Source organism: Vespula pensylvanica, chromosome 8, assembly GCF_014466175.1.
Source record: "Vespula pensylvanica isolate Volc-1 chromosome 8, ASM1446617v1, whole genome shotgun sequence".
NCBI lineage: Eukaryota > Metazoa > Arthropoda > Insecta > Hymenoptera > Vespidae > Vespula > Vespula pensylvanica.
Window position 1 is genome coordinate 3,306,173 of NC_057692.1, and position 8,241 is coordinate 3,314,413.

Below are 8,241 nucleotides of genomic sequence, written 5' to 3' on the forward strand. Positions count from 1 at the left end.
TTTTTTTTTTATAAGCTGATAGTAACATTTTTAGGTCGAAGAAAATTATTAAAAAAATTGTTGCGAACAATTTTTCAGAAGCTTTTTCCTTTTCTTCCACGAATAGAAGCGTTCAAAAATATACATATATGTATGCATGTATCTGCAAATTTGGTGATACCATTACGAAAATACCACCATAACCATATACTAATATAGGTCTGTATACCTATACATACTTAGGTTGTCTCGTACGAGCTAAGAATATCGACGAACGACGTCGCGTGCGCGAGGACGTCGATAAGACAACGTTTATGTTCGCCGTAAATCGGATTCCTACCTTCGGCGAAGGGTTAACCGCGACGATGTTAGAAACGAGTTACGACAAAGGTGGCGTCGACAGGTACAGCCACCTGATCGTACCTGAAAAGGAATAAAGGAAAAAATATAGGAAGAGGGTGAGATGAGGTAAAACGAGGGGAAAGTATCGAGGAAGGGCAAATACACGACGAACGATCGACGTTTTGACACGAAGCTAAATATTATATGGGACGAATCAAAGATCTTCAAAATTTGACTATTAACTCTCTTACGGTTCTCCATAGTTTAAATTCGAGACCATAGCAGACGTGGAAACAAAGCAAGGCGCGAGGAAACCACACGATTCGCTGATCTAATCCGCGCGACTCTAGTATTCTCCTCCTCCTCTTCCTCCTCCTCCTCCTCCTCTTCCTCCTCTTCCTCCTCCCGGCTGGCTCCGTTCGCGGTAAACAACTCTCTGACTATATCCAATTACATGAACTACAAAATATTCCGCGCGCGACGATACGACACCAAGATACATAGATCTTTCGCTTGCTCGAATTTCGACGAAAGCGATTATGAACGCGCGTACCTCTATTAAGATTTCCGATTAACAAAAATTCGTAGATATATCCTACGATTTCCAAGATTTTTTGTTGTTGTTTTCAAAACTTTATGGAAATTTTAGTAAATTTGCTAAGGAAAGAGAAAGAGAGATAGTATCATTGCTAGCATGCTTTCTTCAAAGAACATCCTATTTAACGGTATCTTGGATTTACGATCTTCAATGTGAGGGGTGAATTGGAGAACACGAAGAAGATTGAGGAGTCGAAGAGAGAGAGAGAGAAAGAGAAAGAGAAAAAGAAAAAGAAAGAGAAAGAAAGAGAGAGAGAGAGAGAGAGAGAGAGAGAAAGATGCGATACGCGTATCGTCGGAAAAGAAGGCGAAGCGCGCCATGGTACGAAAATAAAATTCGGCAGAGCGAACGAGCGAACGAGCGAGCGAATGCGCGTGAGCGTGAGCGAGAAGCCAAGGTTACGACGAGAACAGCTTGTGAAAGTCAAATTCGTTGGTACGCTTCGACGAAGAAGCTTCGAAAGAGAAGATGTTCTCCTCTTGAAAAAGTACGTCGTAATACTTACGTTCATAAGTTCTTGCTTAAATACAAAAAAAAAAAAAGAAAGAAAGAAAGAGAAAAAGAAAAAAAAAACAGAAATCGAAGGAAAAGATACATCCTCCTTTTCCCTCGTCGCGAAATTAATATTCTTCTCTTAAACTCTAGAAAAATTATTAACAAATTTCTTAGATTCGTTTTAGATCGCGATATCACGATCTATTAGAGTTCATATTCTACAGATTCGTTTTTCGTCGTCGACGTAGAGAGACGTCGAGGACTGGCTCTCTCCGTTCCGTTGCCGCTGCCGCTGTTACTGTTATTTTTAACTCGACGCCGACGCGGCGAGTCCGTAGTCTAAAACCGTCTACCCTCCTTCCTCCCTGTAGGCTGCTTCGAGTCGCGCCATGAGCTCCTCTCCTCTCTCCCCGGCCCCTTTCTTGCTCCTCCCACTCTCTCTCTCTCTTTCTATCTATCTTTCTCTCTGTTCTCCTATATTCCTTGCCTTTTCTACTCCTTCTTCTTCTTCTTCCTCTTCTACTCTTTCCCCTTCCTCCTTTCCTCAAGCTCCTCTCTTCCTCCCTATTTTAGAGGCCGCACGCACTATTCGAAAGGGATCAAGCGTCTGGCACGTATATTTCGAAACCTATTTTCAAAGTGGCGGGCCTTTCTATTTTGAAAGTCCTACGCTCCGCGAGAGGGCACCACGCTCGCGTAACTTTCCACGAAAGGAAAATGGAGGATGTATATGCATATATATGTATGTATGTATATGTGTTACGTCAATTCGAACGTCTGATATTCGGATAATATTAGACAGGAAAGTTGGAAATTCGAAATCGTGAGAGAGAGAGAGAGAGAGAGAGAGAGAGAGAGAGAGAGAAGAGAGAAAGATAAAATACGAGAGCAAGAAAGACAGTGAGAAAGAGAGAGAGAGAGAGAGAGAGAGAGAGAAAGAGAGAGAGAGCGAAAGAGATAAAATAAAAGAGTGAGAGAGAGAGAGAGCGAGTCGAGGAGAAAAGTACATCGGTAAGTCCGGCTCTCGTTCACGCTCCGCGAGGTGGGAGAAAATTCGTTTCGAAACTTCGGTTTCCCGCCAGATACGAAGCGGCAACGTCGGGCCGCCTGCGTGGCTCTTTCGACGAGCGAAGAACGATACGGCCGACGGCGAAGGAGCGAGAGAGAAAGAACGAGAAACCTCGAAACGTGGCAACGTAGCATCAACACGTCGTAGGACTCGGTTCCGTGCTGATACCCACGCTCTCGAGCCATGCCGCGATGTCGCTTTTGCGCCGAGTAAAATACCTCTACTACCGGCGAGACTTTCTACTCGCAGGAATGGGGTTGTCGCCGTGAAAACGTTACGCGGGATAGCTCGACGGCGACTATATACTGGAAGCTAGCGTTAACGTCCGATCGGTGAAAGCTATGCGAAATTTGCGCGCCAATTTTAAAATAGGCTCGGTAAAAATATATACATGTACATAAAAAATTATCTAATATATATTATATCGAATATTATAGGTATGTACAGCTCAAGCATTGAAAAAAAAAAAAAAAGAAAAGAGAGAAGAAAAGAGGAAAAAGAAAAAAAAAAAGAAAAAAAGTGATACGTTTCCTACCTCTCGTTTTGAAATTCGAATTGGTTTTCTTATTTCTTTGAAAGTTTTCCATGGAAATTGTTCGGCACGTCACAAAGTAGAAAACATTCTCAGTTAAATTCGAAAGGCTTTAGCCGAACGGCGTACCTACCGGTCGTTTCTTCGGTGTCGGTCGGGGCAACTTTCTAGTTTAGCTGACGTGTATAGCGAGTTGCGTTCGTGTATCCGCGCGTGCGTGTAAGTGTGCGTGACGTGTGTGTACGTGAATGTGTGTGTGCGACACGCGCGCGCGCTCCTGCGTCGGCCTTCGTCGAAGTGTGAGCGCGTACGTGAGAGAGTTCTTCGTGCGAGTCTGGCTCTCCTCGCTCGCTCGCTCGCTCGCTCGCTTGCTCTCTCTCTCTCTCTCCTCCTCCCTATCTCGGTGTCGCTCGCGCTCACGCGCGCACGAGCGTGGAGGAAAACTGGTTCCTGGAGAATAGAGCAACCGCGCGTTACCAGCGAGAGGAACGAGAAACGAAAGCCTCCTCTCGACACCCTCGCACGCGAAGAGTTTAGCTTCGCGCTTCGTCCACGACGATGATCTTTTTTACTCGCGAGAGTATATAAGTATATACTCTGTGTATACTTATACATATGTACGTACATGTGTGTGACGTACGTGTGTGTGTGTGTACACACACACACACACACACACATATATATATATATTTTGTAGGCGAGCAAGGACAAACGGCAAGGTGCCCTCGGTGTGCCGCCGTCCACCGATAAGCGTCCCGTTTTCAGCCTCGATCGAACGCGCCACTGCTATCGATCTCTGTTCTATGAAAGCATTCCTATCGTCGGAGTCTCAGTCCGGCATAAGACAGATATTCGAAAATACGCAAGATGTTTAGGCCGTATCTCGATATTTCGTAGCCGGTCGACTCGCTCGACAGATAGATACCCTCCAAGAGGTATAACCCGAAGGTCATCGTTGCGATTCGCGAATCGACTTAAAAAAGAGCCGCGAGACGCTTTGCGTGTCTCGAGGCAGATAACCCTCTGCTGCCTTACCGACCGAGCCGCACGTCCTCGTCTCGTCCTCGACGTCGACGTCGCTTCGCATCTAATCTTTCTCGTAATTCTCCTCGCTCCTTTTTTTACTCCCTCCTCTTTCTCCGCTACTTCCCTACTCCCCCGCCCGCACCCCTCACCCCCCACTACCCAGCCCCATGCTCTTTCTTTCGCCCGACGACCTCTCACACGCGCGACGAACACCCACACAAGGACGACCATCCGCTTTCCCCCGCTCCTATCCTTATCCGACCGGAGGGTAGTTTTACCCTCGCAAGGGGGCAACGGGTTGATTGCACCGAAGGCCTCGCGTTTGGTAATCGACTCTCTCCTCCTCTTCTCTCCGCTCCTCTCCTCTTCTCTTCACCCTACGTCGTTCCATTTTACTCTCTCGTGTTCCAACGTTGGGATATCGCTCGATCTTTCTCTACCAGCATTCCCCTTTTTCCGCGCACCTCGCCCGATCGGCCCCTCTCTTGCCGAAGAGCATGAGCGAGGAGGAGGAGGAGAGGAGGAGGTAGTGGTAGTAGTGGTGGTAGCGGTAGCGGTGGTGGTGACGGTGGTGGTGGTGGTGGTAGTGGAGACGGCGGAGGAGGAGGAGTAAAAGGCAGAGGCAATGGTGGTGGCGGCGACGGTGGTGGTGGTAGTGATAGAGGAGAAGAGAGAGAGAGGAGGGAGGAGCGGTGTTGCCATGGCAACGCCCCATGCACGAGTAATGCGCCGCTCTTTGTCCGACACGTTCTACATCCTTCTCACGCTACCCCCACTCCTCTGCCGACGCTTTGCAGTGCCCCCACTCTCTCGGCAAGCACCGTGCTTCTGCGTACAGGGCCGTTCATGCACTACCGCCGTCTATCGACGGTACCGCGAGCGTTTTCACGAGGACGAATAACGGACGCTCTCGAAAGGAGAATACGAGACAACCAGCCAGCCAGCCAGCCAGAAGGCAGGCAAGCAGGCAGGCAGGCATGGAACTTGAGTAAAATCGCCGTAGGAAAGTGGAGTGTAAAATCGGCGTAGGGACATAATGGAAGAGGCGCATTACGCTCGTAATCACGACATTCTTTCTCTCTCACCCTTCTAGGCTATCTTTCTCAAGAAATTTTCTCCTTTACATAGAGATCCATTTCTTTTCTTTTTTCTTATATAAGACAAAGAAAACTATTTCTTCTTTATTTCTCGAAAGAAAATTCCTATCTCTTATTTTCGCAGAAATGCGTCGATACGCGAGAAAACGCAGGAAAATAAAAAAGAAGGGTCGTTTGAATCGAGCGGTATAGTTGTCGGCGCTACCACCAGCGCCGTACCGTACACCACCACCATCGCCATCGTTGCCGTCGTCGACGCTGCCGCCGCTACCACCACCACCACCACCACAACCACCACCACCATCACCCTCTCTCCCTCGCCTCATCCCTCGAGATATAGATTTTCCGTTGGAGCCAAGCCACTGTTGGGAGACGTTCGGTTATAGGGGGCTTTGAAAAACGCGTCTTCTTGAAATTACCGACGGAGATAGATGGACGGAAAGGAAAGATAGATACATATATAGAATCGATTCGAGGGATAGAAAGAGAGAGAAAACAACCGATACGATAGAAGACAGTAGTTTTCTTACTTACAGTGTGTCCTTTTGCTTTCACACACGATAGTAAGGAGGAGAAGGAGAAGGAGGAGGAGGAGGAGGAGGAGAAGATCGATCGAGTTCGATCTCTTCTCGTTATTCTTCCCCCTTCGATTCGAAAAATATAAGCACGTTGTGCGTGACGAAACGTTCTCAACGTTTCACCTTCGTGTTACCTTCGCTAAACGTCCAAGAATAATGCAAAAGAGTGAGTCGGTCGATAAGGATAGAAAAAGGGAGGAAGAAAGAGCGATTGAGAGAGAGAGAGAGAGAGGGAGACAGAGCGAGAGAAAGAAAATCAGAGAAAAAAGAGAGAAAGAGGAGAGAAAGAGATAGAGAAATGAGACGAGGAGAAAAAGAACGAAAAGAGAAATGGAAAGACGAAGGGTAGGAGGATACTAATCGTACGACGATGCCGAAGAGAAACGAAGGTATCGTTCCCGTCCGTGTGAAACTGGTTTGAGAGGATGTGATGCGGGCACGCACGCATACTCGCGCCTTGAGAGAGTCCACCTTGAAAATTCCTCCGAGGAGAGCGCGCGAGCACGCTCGCCAGAAGATAGAGAGCACGAAAGAGATAGAGAGAGAGAGAAAGAGAAAGAGAAAGAGATAGAGAGAGACAAGCTATCGTCACACGCGCACGATCTGTTCGGTCGGTAGGGAAGAGAAGAGGTAAGATCGCGACGGCGTCCTTGCGCCGAGATGACCCATTTCAATGAAAACGTATACTACACACGTGTACATACGCACATTACACATACGCGCGCGCGTACACACACCATACATATACATACACGTCTTATCGGAAATATTATTCGATGTTAAAAAATCCCTCCAAAGAAAGGAAAAAATATGGAGGAACACAAAAGCAACGAACGAAAGAAATAAAAAGAGAAAAGAAGAGAAAAGAAAAGAAAAGAAAAGAAATAAAATAAAATAAAATAAAATAAAAGGTGTCGAGAGCATAGCACGATTTATCTATATCTTCTTCTTTCATTCTGAAATAATACATACGTTCCAAATTAGGTATACCACCGAAAAAGTATACATTGTGTGCGTATAAGTAAGAGAGAGAGAGAGAGAGAGAGAGAGAGAGAGAGAGAGAGAGAGAGAGAGAAAGAGAGAGAGAAAGAAGCGTACGTGCGGCGAGCACGATATAACGTAGCTAAGCACGTAAATGTATAGGTGTGTATATACACATATATAGATATATCTTTTCATATATATATCTAGTATATGTATATACAATGTGTATATATATTATATAGCGCAGGAAGGGAGGGGGTGGAGAAGGGAGGCTAGGGGCGTGGTGGATCGTGAGAGAGCGAGAGGGAGAGAGAGAGAAAGAGAGAGGGGTGGCGGCCGTTCGATAGCGGACGCACGTGGCCGTACTTCTCGAAGCCGCCGCCATGGCGCCAATGTCCTATTAACCCTCGGCAAGCACCACCCACGCAGCCACCCCTTAGAGCGTCGCGCGCAGGCGTCTAACTTACTTAAAGGACACTGACTCCTACGCCGCGCCGCGACGCTCCTTCTTTTCTTTTCTTTTCTCCCCTTCTTTCTTCTGTCTCTTTCTCTCTTTCTTTTCTCGATCTCTGGGAATAACGTTGATCGATGCCGTCTTCCTTCCACGTCTTCCACTCTTTCTTTCTCTCTCCTTTTTTCCCCTCTTTTCTTTTCTTTCCTTTTCTTCTTTTCCTTTTCTTTCACGTTAGACAGAAAAAAGAACGATCGTATTCGTCGTAGGGATATAATATTATTTTCGAGTCTCTCCAAGCATAAAAAAAAGAGAAAAGAGGAAAGAAAAGGAAAATAGACGAAAATGAGGGGGAGAGAGAGAGAGAGAGAGAGAGAGAGAAATAACATTGCTCGACACGATACCGCTGCTTCCTCCAGAGGCTTACGAGTAGAATATATCCTAGTATATATGTGCGAGATATATAGAGATAGAAGACGAGGAGAGCTTATGTAACGTCGCGACGCTTCGCAATAGAAGAAAAAAAGAGGAAAAAAGAAGAAAAAAAAAAGAAAAGAAAAAGGAGAACAAAAAAAGAGAGAAACTCAGTCCACGTAAAGATAGTTGTTCGCGAACATTAGAACAAACGTTGTAATTCTTCTCTTAATTCGAAATTTTTCGATTTGGAAAAGATCGATATGTAGTAGATACGTATGTGTGCGTATCTACATATCAGTGTGTGTGTGTGTGTGTGTGTGTGTGTGTGTGTGTGTGTGTGTGTTTATACATATATATATACACACATACATACACATAAGCGTAACAGTAGAGACAAATAAAAATACATATTTTTGTCGATGGCGAATCGTCGACGAAGAAGTCGATGCGAGGAGCAAGCGACGCCGTCGGCGTCGACGACGGCGACCAAGTGAATTGCGTAACACCGGCGACGCGGGCGTAAGCTCGCTGACTCTCCCGATAAGCACCCCCACCAGAGCCCACCACCAAAGGCTCGCGTTACGTGTGTGCGGCCTCGATACGCGATACGAGTCGCGCGCGAGCGCAATTCTCTCTCTCTCTCTCTCTCTCTCTCTCTCTCTCTCTCTCTCTC

General features: G+C 46.5%; 1 protein-coding gene across 2 annotated transcripts in view; it reads right to left on the reverse strand.

Annotated features, from left to right (window-relative positions):
- The window catches only part of LOC122631365 (GATA zinc finger domain-containing protein 10-like), a 29,466-nt gene that overhangs the window by 12,845 nt on the left and 8,380 nt on the right, over positions 1–8,241 (reverse strand). The window contains exon 1 of one of the 2 annotated variants that reach the window (XM_043816981.1): positions 3,149–3,622. The exons of the other annotated variant lie outside the window; for it this stretch is intronic. The gene's annotated coding sequence lies outside the window, so the exon portion shown is untranslated. Of the gene's footprint in view, positions 1–3,148; positions 3,623–8,241 lie in introns of those variants that run through there. 2 annotated transcript variants of the gene reach the window in all.